The sequence below is a fragment of the Lynx canadensis genome, chromosome A3 (assembly GCF_007474595.2).
Source record: "Lynx canadensis isolate LIC74 chromosome A3, mLynCan4.pri.v2, whole genome shotgun sequence".
In the NCBI taxonomy this organism is placed as follows: Eukaryota; Metazoa; Chordata; class Mammalia; order Carnivora; family Felidae; genus Lynx; species Lynx canadensis.
The window spans coordinates 84,580,696-84,599,198 of record NC_044305.1 but is presented as its reverse complement, the minus strand read 5'-3'; positions in this window follow the sequence as shown (position 1 = coordinate 84,599,198).

Genomic DNA, 18,503 nt, shown 5'->3' with positions numbered 1-18,503 from the left:
GGCTTATTATTCTTTCTTAATCCTGCCATTCCACTGCCCTCTCATCTCAAAGAACAGAGAAATGTTGGCACAGGATAATTTTCACAGTTTAGAAGGAGGGGTAAGTTGTTGCCTTTGCACCCTTCACTGCCTTCATCTGTCACCCCCAGCTCTGACAGCTGCTTCGAAGTTTGTACTATGAATGCCTCAAAACAGGGTTGGGTCAGCCTCCAATCCCTACTCTGTCATGCCCCAACCATATTAAAAAATTAACATCTCTTCACTTTCCATATGCTTGGAAAGAGGCCATGAAGGAAAGCTCTTGATAATCTTTTTATCCCATTTTTCATTTGTTTGGGTTTTTCCCCTCCCCCACCCTGATATTAGCAAATTGTAAAATATAACCAGAACACCAGTATGAGAAGCAGGATTTGCAACCCCTTCCCCACTTAATACTTTATTCTTTTGCACACTCAACTTTGCAGTGAATTGTTTCATTTCTTAGTACCCCATCCAAGAAAATTTCCCATTCAGTAATGTTAATAATAATATATTTTTAAACCTTGACTTAAAATTATAGTAAGTGCCAAGAGGCTCTAGTTGCTATTTTGTTGAAATAATATCAGGTTTCCTGTGATGCTTTACATAGCTGTCATCTCTGTGATATGATACGTCCATGATTTATTGACCTACTAAAAGTGCTGTCATTGACTTGTCATAATAAACTTTTCCTAAAATATTAAAGTGTGGAACATTGAGTAATAGCTCAAACCAGTACAGAGCCTTGATTTGGTTGTGGATTTGGATTTGGTGGCCTGAAGTTCATCTTTTTTGCCTTGAAAATGAAAACTCTGCCTTGTCCCCGCTCTCACTTTTACTCTCCTCCCCCCAGGGTTAGTTGTCACTAAAGAGATTGGCAGAAAGGAAGGGACAGCATGTGAGAAACTCTGAACATGAAGGACTGACCATAAGCTTCAGCCCAATGGTCACTACTGTGTCTGAAAAGGCTTTCAGAGAAGTTAAACACCATGATCCTTGTCCAATTGACTTGCCTTTGTGAACAGATAATTGTATCCACTATGGTGGGGTGGTGGTAGGGGTTCATTTTTTTCAGGAAGGGAAAGATATCCATCCCTGGAATCTGAGTTTATTATCCATGGATAGGGAAGCGAGGAGAAATTTAAAACTGGGGAATCTCCAAGCACAACTGAGACACATGGAAGGCTTGTAGTAGAGTCTGTCTCCCTTTCAGGGAGCTACACCTCTGACTCTGGCATGCCAGTTGGCTAGTCCTCTTGACTCTGGTACTGAAAGAGGTTGATCCTAGTGATCTGACCACGATTATCTCCTTAGGTTCAGCTGGCTGTTCAGATTATGCTGTGGGGAGGGGATAGGGCTAGGAGATCTTCCCCATGAAATATACATGTATTTACTTTGGAGCTTTAGGGAGGCCATGTTATCTAATCCATTTGTCATGAAGTAAGACACATTTGTAAAGGTATGAGTCTTAGATTCATGGAATCTAGGAGAGGGGGGTTAGGGTGGGGGATAAGGAAACAAGGGAGATAAAGGGAATAATGAGGAAAGCTGAAGAGAAGTGACATAGTACAAATGAGAAAGTCAAGTGGTAAAACACAATCTCAAAGAAGGAAATGCAATGAAGCATTTATGGGTATTTAATCTTATAAATATATGTGTGCAAACATATATGATTAAAACCCTAACAGATTAACTGTCACCAAACTGCTCTTGAGGCTCCAACTTGAATTTAGTCTTTTGACCAGATCAAATTTTATATGAAATATTTAAAATGTTTTGTTTTCTTTATCCACAGAAATTGGGTGAGAAATTATTAAAAATCTGGAAGATTTTTCAGAGGGAAGGTGGATAGAAGAATACATGAAATAGATACAGGGAATTAGAGTACACTTACTGTGATGAGCACTGAGTTATGTATAGAATTGTCGAATCAAAAACAAATCTGGCAAAATTTTAAATCCTTTGTAGTAATAATGTTTTAATTGAGGAAAAACAAATTTTTAAAAGAAACAATCTATTATCTATTACAATATATAAAATACATATCTTTATAATTCTATTGCAGCTTAAATTCATTTTGTCAGGTTAGAAGCATAAATATATAAATGTATCTAAATATTTGGAGAATTTTAAATGCTCACAAAATGGCCATGCTTGGTTCATCTGGAGATGTGAAGGTCTGAACAAGGCTCCAAAAACAAAAAAGGACTATTCCTATAATATGCACAACCCAGATTTCCTTACTGACAGATGAAATGGTCAAGGTTCAGAGTAGGAGACATAAAATTTATGTAGAGAAAATTCCTGTGTTTTAATTTTAGGAAACCAAAAAGGTACTTTGGGAAGACTTCTGCTTTTGTTGTTGTTGTTATGATTTCACATTTCTAGATAAACAAGAAAGGGTACAGAAGAAATTAACTCTCCTTATTCAACTAGCCCTTTAATTATTAATACATGGTGCTGTTAGTGCCATGGGATCCGAAATATTGAAGGTAGTTCAATTATATTCTCCCAGAGTAGAATGCTAAGAGATCAGTCACTAAACCTACATCATGGAATTGTTCAGAGAATGAGATAAGAAAGTATTTGAGGGAAATGGATGGAGGGCTTTAAATGGCTCTATAAATATAAAATATAACATTTCAGGTACTGCAAATATACCAGATATAGTTATCTCATGGCTACTTGAGATCTTACGCTGCTTGAGAATAGGCATGAGTTAATCAGATAGCAAGACTGTAGGGTCCAGATGATGCACTAGGCACTGTGAGGAGACTTTCATTTTTTCTTTCTTGTGCAACAAGTATTTTTTGAGCCAGTATCTTCTAGGTCCTCTGGTAAGCACAGCCAATACAGCAGTAAACAAGTCTTTAGAATGTTCATGGTGTTTACATTCTAGCAGAAAGGACTGTTTTTAGACCTCAAACCTCCAACCTTGGAAGCTGGATTGGAATGAAAAGGAACATATCTAAAAGAGCAAATACAAGACAGTATTTCACAAAAAGTATATATGTTTGGACACTCAAAACTTTTGCATAGCGGAAATCCAGGAGCTATGGAAAACTTTGAAAAGAGATCGAGTGTTTCTGGCCTGGAAAGATAGGTGAGGTTAGGAAATAAAGAGGCAAGGAGTTCTTGACAGGGGGAACATCAGTGGACAGGGATAAGGATCAAAGAGTCTGTGTCCTCTTTATACTCAGCAGGTCTGGTTCTATGCCAGGGACTTGATGGGCATCCTTCAGGGGTGGCAGCCTTCTCTGCTCCTTCTCGAGCTCCTGCACACCTCTTATTGTTGACAGAATGAGGGAGAGCCTGGCTTACAGCACATGTTAACATTGGCAATATTCATGCAGGCTGACACACTAAGGGGTTGCCTTTACCCTTAGTTGAAATCAATCCCTTGTTGACAGAACTGTTTCTTAGAGCTGAAATGTAGGAGGTACCATGGGTCTCATGTTGCTCTCCCCTGGAAAAGTTGGTGAGAAACCAGTGCTGGACTTGTGACTCACATGGAGCCTGGCGTAGGACACAGGGAGTTTGATCTGGCTTATTCAGGAAGCCGATTGATTGGGCCTCAGATAAACCAAACATAAAATGCAAATCCCTATGCTCTTCTAAGGTTGTCTATCTCAAGACTAAATTTAAGGTTTAAAGGAGTGTTTTCCCTTGAGGCAGGACTAGGAAGGGAAGAGGCTATATAGGGGAAAACATGTCATTTCTTCATTTTTTTTTCCAAGGACCTTCACATGGTAAAAGGATTTGTAGGTCCAAATAGAAACAGAGAAAAACACGATTAGTTTAGAGAAAGTCAGTCAAAGCCTTTGTTTGCTGTTATGGAAACCAAACAACTGCTGGATTGAATGATACTAATATTATATTTTTATTTTTCAACTGTTCTTAGAAACTGTGGAGACACAGCTTAAGTTTATAGTCTTAGATTAATTCCATAGTCTGCATAATCAGTAGGAAAAAATTAACTATATCAGAGAAAGTCCTAACACCCTAAAAGGAAATGCATGGGGTCTATGCAAACAATCACAGAAAAATAAGCTTTACATTAAAAAGAATCAAATAGGGGCGCCTGGGTGGTGCAGTCGGTTAAGCGTCCGACTTCCGCCAGGTCATGATCTCGCGGTCCGTGAGTTCGAGCCCCGCGTCGGGCTCTGGGCTGATGGCTCAGAGCCTGGAGCCTGTTTCCGATTCTGTGTCTCCCTCTCTCTCTGCCCCTCCCCCATTCATGCTCTGTCTCTCTCTGTCCCAAAAATAAATAAACGTTGAAAAAAAAAATTTTAAAAAGAATCAAATAAAAAACGTAAAGGGTAAAGCTACAAATTCAGTACTGCACAGTGGCTTCATGAAGGACAAGCGTGTGTCTTCCAAGGAGGTCTGGTGAGTCTTTGCAATACAGCAGGAGCTTTTGTACTTGCTATACTTTAACGTAAAATTCAGTATATAAAGAGAAGCAGTTAGGAAGAAGTGTTTGTTAAAAATAGGTGAGGGAAATGATTGAACAAATCAATAAATGGGGGAGAAATGGGCAAATCTTCCTTAAAGAAGAAATCCAAGTCATGTAAGTAGATACCCCCTCTCCAGGAGATGGAAGTTAATTCCTTCCTCCTTCTTGAGTGGGAATTGGATGTAGTGACTTACTTCCAAAGAACAGAGCCTAGGAAAGGAGAAATAGTACCTTTACAGTGGAGAGACCTGGCAGACACCACCTGAACCAAATGATCAAGGTGAGAATCATGGTAATAAATTATGTTGGTATCCTTATGGCTTCTTATTTGACGCAGTGGAAAGGGTATTTCACCTCTATACTATTTTTTCTAAAAGTCCAGAACCATGGTCTTGTCATGAGAAAACATCAGACAAGCTGAGGAGTGTTGTATAAAATACCTAGCCAGTATTTCTCCAAACTGTGAAGGTCATGGGAAACAAGGAGACTGAATGACTGTCACAGATCACAAGGGACTAAGGAGGCGTGGCTAAATGAAAAATGGTATTCTGGATTGGCTCCTGGAACAGAAAGATGACATTAATGGAAACACTGGTGAAGTCCAAATGAAGTGTGGAGTTTAGTTAGTAGTAACGTACCAATGTTGACTTCTTAGTTTTGACAAGTGTATTATGGTGAGGTGAGAATGTTAACTTTAGGGGAAAGGGGGTGAAGGGTGTATAGGAACTCTCTGATATCTTTGCAGTTTTTCTGTAAATCTAGAGTTATTTCAAACGATTACTGCTTTTTCTTTTATCTTTTCTCCACCCTAGATTCTGTGAATGTAGGACTTATACCTATATCCAATTTCCCTGTGTCATGGTAAGAGAGTGTTCTCTTAAAAACACTAAAAAGAGACAGTAAATATTTGTCCCTCCCCCAAAAAACTCTTTGTCCTTTTATTTTCTGGCTTTTTCTTTGGTGCCACGAGATTCCAATATATTTATAAAATTCTTAAGCTATCTTTATTCATAAAGTCATAAAAAAGTAATTTTTTAAAAAAATCTGAAAAAGAAGTGATAATACTCCCCAAGATTTGATTCAAAGGACTATAAATAGCTAGATTATCAAGTAAAGATATATTTAAAGTGAAATACCAACTATATCTTGAAATGCCTCTAATCCTCGAAGTTCTCTTACAAAACTCTACATCCTGAGAATAATATGTCAGAACTTCCAAGCAAAGGACAAAGGATCAAAGATGCATTTTTCTTCTTATTTAAGGGTCTTCTTTCATTTTATTTTAGGGCCCCGGGGTAGCTTCTCAGCTTAAGCCCAGTATTCACCAATCACTTGCTAATAACTAGAGCTGAAAGAGGGCTCTGCCCTAATGCCATTATGTTCAAGAGCCATGATTGATTGTGTTATAGTATGTTTTTGAAACCTAATTACTGTCTGAGTGAGTATCTGAACTCATTAATCTTTAGTCCTGTAAATAAGTAAAATTGACTAAATAACTGGATTTCTCTAATGATGGCTTAGGTTATCTTTGGACCTACTGCCTTGCCCTACCCTCTTCAGGGCAGCAAATTATTTTGCTTAATGGTAATTGCTCCCCAGCTTTGAAATCAATTTGTAAAAGTCGGCTTATAAAACAATTTTCCATGTTGCCCTGTGATTGCTTGGTCCCTACTCTATCTTTGTGGTATAATGAGCACATCCTGTGATGTGTTCACAAACCATTGTGTTTTCTGATGACCCTCCTTTGTGAGGAGGGTCACATCACTTAATGAGATAAGAGGCTATGTATATGTGGAAGGGGGTGGGTTGGAAGAGTGGTTTTATTTTCACCTTACTACCTCTACCTTGGTTCTTTTCTCCCCACCAAAATAGAAAACAATTTCATGTAGCGTGGCTTATTCCATATACTCTAAATAATGTAATAATCAATAAAGATGATTCCTTTCTTCTTCAATATCCAGCTGCAGCATAACTAGGGTGTGGAGTTTCTATATATTCTTCCTTCTCTGTTTTTTTTTTTTAATGTTTTCCTCCTTGTTACCATTTTATTATCCATTAGAACTGTTCCCCAGATAGTAGCTTTAAGAGGAAGAGGATTAGGCAACATTCATATGCACCTTGGGACTTTTGCTTCCAGCCAGGGTGGGGTAACATGGACCAGATATGCTCTCCCCTTGAAACAATTAAATCAAAAAGCATATATGAAATCACAGTTTTCAATGCATTGGACATCAGGCATCCAAGGACAGAGATCCCTGAGAAATGAGGACACATGATTTGAGCCGCATAATTGCCACAACTTAGAGCCTTGGAAAGTTTATAGGCTATAGCACAGACAGAGAAAATATCCTGAATGAAGAGTTGAAGCTCAGAATCTGGGGAGACCATGTCAACTAGAGGTCATAGGACAGAATGCCAAAGAGTGAAATGCTACACAGAAAGAAAACTCTGGAAATCTGTAGAAGGTCCTCTTTGAATATTCAGCTGAATACTGATCAGCACATGTGTGTGAAGCAACTATCCAGGAGGAAAAAAGAATCACTCAGAAGGATTAGAGAACACAGAATCTAACATTCATGTGAGGCAGGAAATAGTACCTGTTTCCACCAGTCAGATTGGAAAACTTCACAGTTCATTGGGCATTGGGTTTTGCTTCAGTAATGGGGAATAAATAGCTCTAGACTTAAGGCTACCTAACAAAGCTGAAAAGCAAGCCAGGCATGGACCAAATATTGCAAATAACTTAGTATCTCAAAACAAAGTACAAAAATATTTATAGGAATCAGAAAAACACCCAGCATGCAACAAAATAAATTCACAGTCCTTGATGTCCAATTAAAGATTACCAGGCATACTAAGAAACAGGAACATATGACCCATCTGAGTAGAAAACCAATTAATCAAAATCAACCTAGAACTGACAATGATGTTAGAATTCACAGACAAGGACACTAAAAGCAGTTGTTTTAACTTTAGTCCATATGTTCACGAAGCTAGAAGAAAGATTGAACAAAGTAAGTAGAGAATGCAAGATGTGAAAAAGACCCAAATCAAACTTTTAAAGATGAAAACTACAATGGCTGAGATGAAAAGGAAATATGATGGGATTAACATCAGATTAGTCACTGCAGAGGAAAAGGTTGGTTTACTTGAAGACGCAGCAATAGAAACCATCCCAAAGGAAAAACAGAGAAACAAAGCTCGAGAAAAAATGAAAAAGAGCATCAGTAAACTGTGAAACAATTTCAGTCAGCTTAATATACATGTTATTGGAGTTCTCAAAAGGGGAATGAGATGAGACATAAAAATATTTGAATGAATATCTTGAAGAATACTTGAAGAATATTTGAAGAAAACAAATAATCCACTTTAAAGGTGGGCAGTGGACCTGAAGAGACATTTTTCCAAAGAGAACACACTGATGACCAACAGACACATGAGAAGATGCCCAACATCATTAATAATCAAAGAAATGCAAATCAGAACCACAATGAGATATCACCTCACACCAGTCAGAGTGGCTGTTATCAAAAAGATGAGACACAGGGGCACCTGGGTGGCTCAGTCGTGTTTAAGCATCCAACTTCGGCTCTGGTCATGATCTCACAGTTCTTGAATTTGAGCCCTTCATTGGGCTGTCTGCTGTCAGCACAGAGCCTACTTTGGATCCTCTGTCTCCCTCTCTCTGTTCCTCCCCTGCTTGCTCTCGCTGTCTCTCTCAAAAACAAATAAATAAATAAATAAATAAATGAATAAATAAATAATAAATAAATAAATATTAAAAAATGAGAAACAAGTATTGGTGAGGATCACTGTACTGTAAGAAATGTTAAAGAAAATCATTTAACAGAATATGATACCAGAGAGGGATATTGATCTATACTACATAATGAAAAGCATCAGAAACATTAACTACAGATTTTTTTATTAGCTACATCTCTTTAAAAGATAAGGGACTGTCTTAATAATAATAGTAATACAGTATGGGGTTTATTTTATTTTATTTTTTTTGGCTTCAAACAGTACAAATTTATTATTTTGTGGCTCTCATAGGTGAGAGTACAAGAGGGAGGCAGAGGAGAGAGATCAAGACAGATGGCCACATGGGAAGGTTTGGGCCTGCTGGGCTTAGGGGGAGGGAGGGGCCCTGAGCCCAGCCTGCGGGTGGGGTGGTCTCTGGAAGCTGGAAAGGGTGAGGAATCAGATTCTCATCCAGAGCCTCCTGAAGGAATGGAGGCTCATTGATACCTTGACTTTAGCCTTGTGAGACCCATTTCAGATCTCACCTACAAGAACAACGGTATTTATTATCTAATTTCCATACAAAGGTAAATATTGAAGAACAAAAAATGAATTATTTTATAGAGGCAGTGAAATTGTTTATTCTTATTAAGATATTAAGACTTTCAACGAAATCAGCTAAAATCTATTGTCATTTTCTTCAAAATTATTCTCTAAATTCCCATTTATATTCTTAGGTACTCTTTTGCGTAGTCTTGATAAATAAAGTATTTGAGTTCAAAAATCAACCAATCACTCAGCCAACTGAATGACACACTCTGCAAACACACACATGAGCGAAAACCAAAAACAAAATGAACCAAAAACAAAGCATTTAAACTCTATAAGCAGTCACTTCTAACAATAGATGCAAATGGCTCGAATGAAATTTCTAGTATGTTATTTTTATCTTGCTAGTATTAAAATGAAGGAAAAAGATCAATGCCTAGGTTACTGGAGTCATATATCCTAATGGGTCATTTATTTCTTATGTTTAAGTCCTTCCTCTTCAAAGATACTGGACGTATTATCCATAATCTGGAGTGGGATTCTTTAAATGTTATCATTAGAGGTATGTTCAACTGTAGTGTTTGAGATGTACCAATTATATTCTTTTGGAAGGTTGCATTAGAAATGCTGTGGCAGCATACACTTGTTTTGGAAGTGTAAGTTAGAAACACACACCAGAAATTACATTATGGGGTTTATAACATATGTAGTAGTAAAACATATGACAAAAATAGCACAAAGGCCAGGAACGGAGAAATAGAAATGAAAACATACACATCATAAATCCATTCAAAAATTAACATTTACTGTTCAGTAAGTATTGCAAGTGCTGTTTACTGAGCATCTATTATGCATTCGACACTGTTCTAGCAGTTACACATACAGTGGAAGGCAGAATCGATAAGATCCCTGATTTCATGGATTGTACATTTCACCGAGTTGGCAGTTAACAGTACACAAATAAACAGGATAGTTACAGACTGTTTTAAGTGCCACAGAGGAAACAAATACGATGCTATAATAGAGAATAACAAAGTGTATGGGAATCACTTAAGGTGATCAAGAAAGTTGTGTGTGGCAAGGGTCATTTGAACTGAAACGCGAAGGATGAGAAGAAGCCAGCCCAGGTGAGAATCAAGGGAGAGGATCCCAGGTTGAGATAACTTATGAGCAAAGGCCCTGAAGGTGTGTAAGAACTCAACCAATTTTAGAAACTGACTGTCCAAGGGACAGTGTGGCTGAAGTATAGTGAGAGAGAGGGGTAGAGAGGTGAGAGATGGTACTAGGGTAGAGGTCGGCTTATACAGGGTCTTGAAGTCTTGACCAGGGTTTTGGGGTTCATGCTGAGCACTGTGGGAAACATGAAAGAGTTTCAGCAAGGGAGCAAGATGATCTGGTTTACCTTAAACAAAAGATAATTTTGCTGTAGGATGGAGAATGAAAGGTAAGGAGCAGGAATATAAAAAGGAGGCTAGTCACAAGGTTATTTCAGTGGTTGAGGCAAGAGATGATGGTGGTGGTATGAATAGACACAATGGCAGTAAGAAGAAATAAAGTAACTACATTAAATATGTATTTTGGAAGTAGAACTGGCAGGGCTTGATGACAGATATGGATGTGGGGACCAGAAAAGGAAGAATCTAGTAGGTGGGATTTGACCCAGGTCCATCTGAGTTCAAAACTTTCTGTTTTCAGTGCTGCCATTATTAGGTTGGATACTTACTATGAATGGTGTAACTACCCAGTCATGAAAATATCATAAAGCATAAAACGATAGGCTTTGCCATCAAGGACGAAAATAGCTGGCAATAAAAAAACATGTTAGCTAGAAACTAAATGATACCAATAAGTATTATAGAAGTTCAGAGGAAGAGGCAGCAGATGTAGACTCAGAAAAGTATGCTTTGACAGGGAAAGAGAGAACACTGTGTGGTGGGTGAGCAGTATTAGCAAAGATCTGGAAGTGGGGATTCCCACATGTTTTTAAAGGGATACTATCGAAACTACAATGGCACATTAGTAAACAAAAAACTCAAAGACAGTTGCCTTTGAATACGTAGCTAGAGGTAGAGTTGGTCAGCTTGGAATGATTGAATGGTAGAGCAAAACCTCTAAATGGCAACCTTCAGGTCGACCAGTTTGTCATTATTGTGGAGCTATTGATTAAAAATGGGGAATTCTCATACATTACATACACTGTAGCAATCATTTTGTTTGTTTTTTGAGAGAGAGAGAGAGTGAAAGTGCAGGAGTGTGCATTGCAAGTGGGGGAGGGGCAGAGAGAGAGGGGGAAAGAGAAAATCCCAAGCAGGTTCTGCACTGTTAGTGGGGAGCCCCATTTGGGGCTTGATCTCACAAACCGTGAGATCGTGACCTGAGCCCAAATCAAGACTCACGTGCTTAACTGACTGAGCCATCCAGGTGTCCTACATAGCAATCATTTTAAATAAAAATTAGGGGTAGCAGGGTTTCATGTCTCAACTAACCTGAGACAAAAGGTGAAAGCAGAATTTGGAATTGTCCATTGTCGGGTTTTCTACCACTTAATAGAAATGAAAGGCATCTTTTTTTCTCTCCCCACTTTTCCTGCTTAACCTTCTTCTTTAAATAAGAACATACTACTGGTTTTTCTGACTCTAGGAGTCATTTGTGATCTGTGATGGTTGGACTTTATTGAGCATTGTCAGAATGTACAGATACTGTAAATGGCAGCATCTCTGCCCATGGAGAGTTTTCTGAAACATGGAACAGACTCCAAAGCACCAAAAGTTAGCCCATTTGGGTGACTCCTAAGATTGGTCCTATGGAAAGCAGCCCCAACTTTACCAACCTTACGGCGTCATGGAGGGAATCCACAGCAAATGGCCCACTGGAATCCTTTGGTTCTGTAACCAAAAGGTGGCCATTGCCAATCTCAGGCCCCAACTTCAAGACTGGAGGTCTGAAATTCATAATTTATAAGCTCAGTGGCAAATTACTTCCAACTGAACCTTTCTCAGTAAAACCCTCACCTCTGTCCATGTGTTTCCAGCTGTGCAGTAAGAAGAAATGAATCATTTCTGAAAAAATAACAATTGAATCAAGCCCTGTTTCTTCTTTCCAGACCAAACTCCAAACTGTGTTTGAATGAGGGATAGCTGGCAGCAGTGAACTTCCTCTTCATCTCTGCTTGCATCCCACTTCTGGTAGTTTGAGCTTGTCTGGGTTCTCAATACTTTTTTTACCTATAAATCATTGGGCAAGTGTTATTCGCAGTTACACTCTGGCTGTGTGCATGTGCACACACACACACACACACGTTTCATAATTCCTGGACAATGCACTCAGTCTAATCAAGTAATTCCTACTTTGTCAAGTCATTTATTTTGGGAACATTTACACTTTGAAAATTGCGTGTTGTTGTTGTTGCTTTTTAACTTTATGACCGGCTTGATGATAGCAGATGGAGATACAGAGATAGCATTTTGGCTTTCAAAACTAAGCAATAATATTAGCTGTATACAGCCAAAATATTAGAGCACATGAGTAAAAGAAGGTATCTCCAAGTTGTTTGTTTTGTGTGCAAACTTCTCCCCTACAAGGTAGATATGTTTAAATTTCTGTCTTGCTAGAGATGATAACACAAATTTCTGACATTTGATTGATATCACCTTTGGGGCCACAGTTTTAAGAGAGCACCGTGTTCATCTAATCCATTATAGAATATAAGCTGCTTCTTTTGGGGAGAAGGCTGGTTCACTTGTAATTGTTAATCCCCCTGCTGAGATCTGGGTATGTTAAAAAAGGAGGAAGAAGTCACTCTTTGGACATAATTGGGGATCTAATCTTCTATAAAAATCCTCCATTTGAGTGATACTCACCTGCTCCTGGCCCTTGGTGATACCTTGGGCTTTTTCACCTCTGCATGTTTGCTTACCCAAGTGCATTATTTAGGACCTTCTGTTCCTCTCCACCTTCTCTCATTGATTCCACCCAGCCTTCCAGCCCAGTGAAAACCCCACTGCCTTGGCAGGGTCCCCTGACCACACCAAACTGACTTAATGGCTTTCTCTTTTGAGGTCTCTACTTTGGCCCCTTGCTGCTTTAGATTGTTTATCTTCTCATGTTAGTCTGTCCAATTTCCCAAGTAGATGTGGATAGATGAATATCAAAGATGTTTAGACAGGTGATCATCTACTGCAAATTCTCAGTCTTTGGACTCCCGAACCAGTACTCTTTTGGCTTTCATGCTATTCCTTATTAATTTTAACCATGCCTACTAACTTTTGAGGGCAATGACTTATTCATTTATCAAGTCATTATTTATTCATCATTAAGCAGATATTCATTGAGTGTCTACTAGATGCCAGTTTCCATCCTAGGCACTGGAGATACAGTCGTGACCTTGAGAGAGTGGCATTGTCCTCTCTCTTAAGGAGCATGCATTTTAGTGGAGGACACAGAAAAGATACAAGTAAGGAAACAATAATTTTAGAAATTGACAGTGCTACCTATAAAGCACGAGAATAAGCAGGGTGATAGACTAGAGAGAGGCGGTGGTGTGGGGAGGCTGTTACATTAGCTAGGGCAGTCAGCAGAGGCCTCTCTGAGATGGCACTTCATCTGAGATCTGAGTGATGAGCTGTGGTTGGTCTTGGAGAGATCTGGGAGAAGAGTGTTCCATGCAGAGTAAAGAGCAAGTGCTAAGGATCTACGTCAGAATGAGGTTGGTGTTTTAGAGGAGAAAAATATCAGTGTGGCTGGAGTGGGGACCAGCAAGAAGTGGGGCAGAAGTGGGGAGATGTCAGGTGGGATGGGGTCAGAGCATGACCTTTGTAGGCCAAGTGAAGAGTTTGCAGTTCATTGTCTGAGGAAGTGGGAAGCCCTGGAGGGCTTGATGTAGGGAAGTGACATTATATAGGAGTCACATTTGAAGCCTATCACTCTAGCTGTCAGCAGGGAGTTTTTTTCCTTTTCTTTCTTTTATTCTTTGTCTTGCTTTTCCTTTTTGGAGGGTGTACACACCTTAACTTCCTGGCTGCATGAATTTTTACATATGAATATACCCATGTAACTACATCCATAGTAAGATACAGAAAAATTCCAGCACACCCCAAAGAGCTTTTTCATGCTCTGCCCAGTCATTACTTTCACCACTTGGGGTGAAAAGTTAGGATGACTTCTACTACCACAGATTAGTTTTGCCTATTTTGGAACAAAATACAAATGAAATCATATAATAGCATGCACTCTTTTGTGTCTGGGACTTATTACCATGTGATATTCTCTGGAGTGAATATCCTACAGTTTGATTTACTATTGATGGACTTTGGGATGTTTCCAGTTGGGGCTATTTGAATAAAGATTCTATGAACATCCTTGTACATGCATTTTGGTGGACACGTATGCCCATTTAGGTCGTATATAAACCCAGGAGTGATATTGCTGGGTCTTGATTTATGTATTTAGTAGATACCATCAAACTGTTTTCCAAAGTGGTTGCACCAATTTACACTTCCACTAAAAATGCACGAGGATTCTAGTTTCTTCCCATTCTTACAGTCCTTTTACTCTTAGCCATTTTGGTGGGAGTGTAGTGGGTGGGGGTCTCATTGTGATTTTCTTGGGGGAAGATGAAGGGGCTGTTTTTCATAGGTGCTTATGATTTGTTGTTGATTGTAAGGTTTGGTTTGGAAAGTTTGGTCTTCAAGGCTTCCTGGCTTTCATTCCCTATTTCCAGTACCACATTTCCCCCCACTGGTAGTACCCTCCAAGAGCAGTATAAAAGCCATGCATGCTGATATGACATCATCAGTTCATTGTCTTTAAGGAATGTGATATTTCATCTTTTATAGGGTGACCCTATTCCAAGATAGAAGGGAAAATAGAAAACAGGGCTTAGAACTTGAAAGAGAAAATTTGGGTCAGGCTCCAGCTTAATGCAGTTTCCATTCTTGGAGCCAAAAGGCCTCCTAGTCAGTGCACAAAGGGAGTTGCTGGAGGAGTGGGGACTGTTGGTTTCATTATACGCTCATTATACCACTACATCAGGGTGTCTAGGATTTTGCCCTAACAATGAAATTAAGGGTGTTATGCTTCATTTCCTGTTTTGGAAAACAGTCTTTGGCTTAAAAAAAAAGGGGGGCTAATTGCATATTGTTTTAAAAAATTGGGTTGATAATTCATCATATCATAATTAAACTAATTAGAATGCTATTATTTTCCAACAGCTTTAATGAGGTCTTCCACTTGGCAGGGAACCTGTGAGACCAAAAAATATTGCCATTTGTTAAAAGATAGAGAAACTCTGATGACAAACGACTCTATTCAGCTGCATTTTGGTTAATAAGATTTATGCATTAATCTAGTTATACTTTGTTCCCTTGAGTTGGCAAACTTCTGAAGTTTTCCAATTCTCTACTGTGTCTCTCCTGTTCCCCACCCCCTTCTTCTCCTCAGAGAATTTCTGGCGTCTGAGTTAAAATAGGTGGAAACATTCTCTGTTTCCAGCCGAGGCTCCCCAGCTTGGTTGGAATGCTCGTCTGGTTGTAATAGAGCCTGCTTTTCAGCCAGCAACTCTTAAAATATCTCCTCGGCATATGAAGCAGAAAATAGAAGTTTGGGCAGCCTAGTGTCGGCTTGCAAGATGTTTCTTGCTGCTTGCTTTGGGGGGCACTGTTGCTCCAGTTTGAGAACTCCAGCGGGGCTCTGGTGACTGATGGCTCTCCGTTGCGCAATTTTGTATCTGCACTCCTTGTCAAGTAATCATTACAAATGTTTCGTGGAGGAACGAGCTGGCTCTGAGCAAAGGTCTGCCTCTCTGAAGAAGTGAAGGCCTGAGGGGTGGGCATTGGTCTGTCGTGGTAAAATTTTCCCCTTTGACAGTGTAATTAAGTGCTAATTAACTAAATGAGTGTAAATGTTGAAGGCTGAGATAAATATCTACATTTCCTTAATCTATTTTTCCCTTCTAAAATTTGATAAAGGAAATTCGGATTTAATGGAGGATATATGTCAATTTTTTTTTTTTTTTTTTAAGATTGCAAATCTGCTTAGAAGGAACTCAGATCCCCGGGTTTGGATTTCTACAGGAAAAGTTAGCAGCATATAAATATAGGAGAGGTACAATAAAATGCGGATGCGATATTGCAATAATTATGTTAAGAAGGCTTAGTGGAGCTACCTTTTTGAAACATCTGGTTTGTTTCTGTTCTTTCCACATCCTGCAGATGTTGCTGAACCCATGAAATATACTGACAGGAGAATACATTAGCTCACGGAGTCATTCCAATGAATAAAGCAAAGAGTAGCCTCTTAACTTTCTAAAAAATCTAGTTAGAAAAGAATTCTGCTTTCAGAGCAGGCAGAGATTAGGCCAATAATTGAGAGGGGCCCAGGGCCTTCTAAAAGTGTCAATAGTGATCTGTTCTTGCCAAAGGGGAAAAGAGACACTTTGTGGAGGGGCAGCCAGAGTAATAAATGGGAATCTTTGTAATTCTAGTACTTTCTTATTACCTTCATGGTTAGTGATTAAAAATAGGGCTGAAGCAGGGACAAGGGAAGCCCACTCCTTCTGTGCTCAGTCCTAGAGCTTTAAGCTGCTGAGCCCATCTTGAGTTCAGTGACTCTGCCTCTCCTCCTAGCTTCTGGAGCTCCTAGTGAGTCTCAGAGGCAGGTAGACTGCTCCTGCGGCTGAGGCAAGTGCCTTGGGAAGGGGACGCATAATTGAGGTACCATCTGTGGCATGGGGGCTGATGACAGCTGCAAGACGCCCTGACACTCCTATGTCAACACCCTCCCCAGGCGGGAAAAGACAGGGGCAGGCACATGTACACTGAGCCTTAGGGAGAACAGACATAGCCATCCTTGAAGGGGAGGGCCTGGGGAGTTTGAGTTTATTAAATAGGAGTTGGTTGCCTATGAGATTAACACCCTGAAATAAATGCAAAGTTAAGAAATATTCTGGCCTCCAGCCCACTTGGCAGGAAGATTAGAAACCTGGAATGGTCAGAAAGACAAAGCCTTAAAGGGCCAATGTCACGTTTAGTTTCTGGCCGTCTGTGATCTCTAAATTTCCCCACCATTTACATCACTCCTTTGGGTTACGGCATTATGTGTTCAGAAGACCCCTATTAAAATGTGTAACAGATGTTTTTTCTGGCCACCGGCCTGGTAGACAAGAAGAACTCACTCGTATAAACTCATCTATGAGAAACTAGTGCTTCTCTGGTTCAGCTCTGAATTGTTGAACTCCAGATACTGACATCCACTCCTATTTGCCTTCTTCCCTCTGGGGCAAAGGGATAAATCTCTGGGATGTTTCACAAAAGACTGTTTCTTGCATGTTCTCACAGGGTTTCTAGCTTCCTTTGGGTCACCGAGGAGGGGGTCTCTACTGCTTGCACCAAATCCTTCCATTTCAGCAATGATTTTGTGTACGGTTCCACCAGGCAGACACCTGGCTCTTGGCTGCACCATTTACTCCTGCCCTGGGTCAGCAGAGATCTCTTCTGAAATTTCGCAAGAGCTCTGCCTCCTCAGAGAATGATTTTAAGTTTCCTCAGCCTTTCTCCCCACCAGTGCTACACCTCCCTTCCCTTTTTCTTTGGCAACTGGCTAATTTCTGTTTTTGATTTTGCAGCCATATTTCCCTATGCTCAATCGACAGATTAAACAGATATGACTAGGTTTTAATCATCTTTGGGAACTTTTGACACCAACGTTAAATGTGTTACTTGAGGAAAGAGGTTTAGCATCATTGTCGTTATCATGATAATAATTTTTAACACTCATACCACCTTTTAGACTGAATGACATGCTTTCCCATATATTATTTCTGCTGATTCTTCAGGCAATACTGATATAGGCAGAAATTACAATGTTGAGGCTATAGGTGAAGAAATCAATGCTCACATAAAGTAAAGCTATTTGTTCAAGGTCATACAGCCAGTGAAAGTGGGATTCAACGCATTTTAGACTCTAAGTTCAGTGCTTTTCCAGGGCATAGTGAGCCCTTATTAATAATTTAACAAGGTAGGAACTTAAAAAGATAGGCCATGGAATGGGAATGCTTTTGTAGGGTAGGGTAAGTATGCCAAGAATTCAAGAAAGTAGGGAATCTAGACAGAAATACAGACATGGTGTCTACAGCTAATTTTCTTTAAAATGTGTACTGCAAGATTCCAATAGGTGTATTGTTAGGAAAAGAGTTCCATAGCCAAATAGGCTTTATAAATAGAAAGTTAAACAAAGTCATGAAAATTTCTTGATTACAGCACTCTCAGAGACTTGGACATGAATTATAAATTCCCAAGGCAAGGATCAGATATACTGTGACTATTCTGCAAACATATTTGACGTGGGGCCCTTCTTGACTGAAGCATCTCATGAGATACGCTTTGGGGAAAGCTGGTCAGAAACACCAGCATTTACCAGCTGAGAAGTGAGTCAGTCAAAGAGGGGAAAGATAAGAACTCTTCAGATGTCAGGAAAAGATCTAGACACCATGTTTATTCTGCTAATTACTGAATCACGGAGTTTTATTGTCCACTTTAGTAGGCTCTATGTTAAGGTCCTACAAGGAGTAAAACTGGTATGTCAGTATTCCAGATGCAAGGTCTTATTGGGAGAGGAACTGGCAGGACTGAGGGAGGTGACAGTATAGTGAGAGGAACACGAGGAAGGAGGGTGGGAGAGCAGGCTCTAGTCTTGAATGTTTCTAGTCTTAGCTGTATGACCTTGGTCAAGTCACTACACCTTC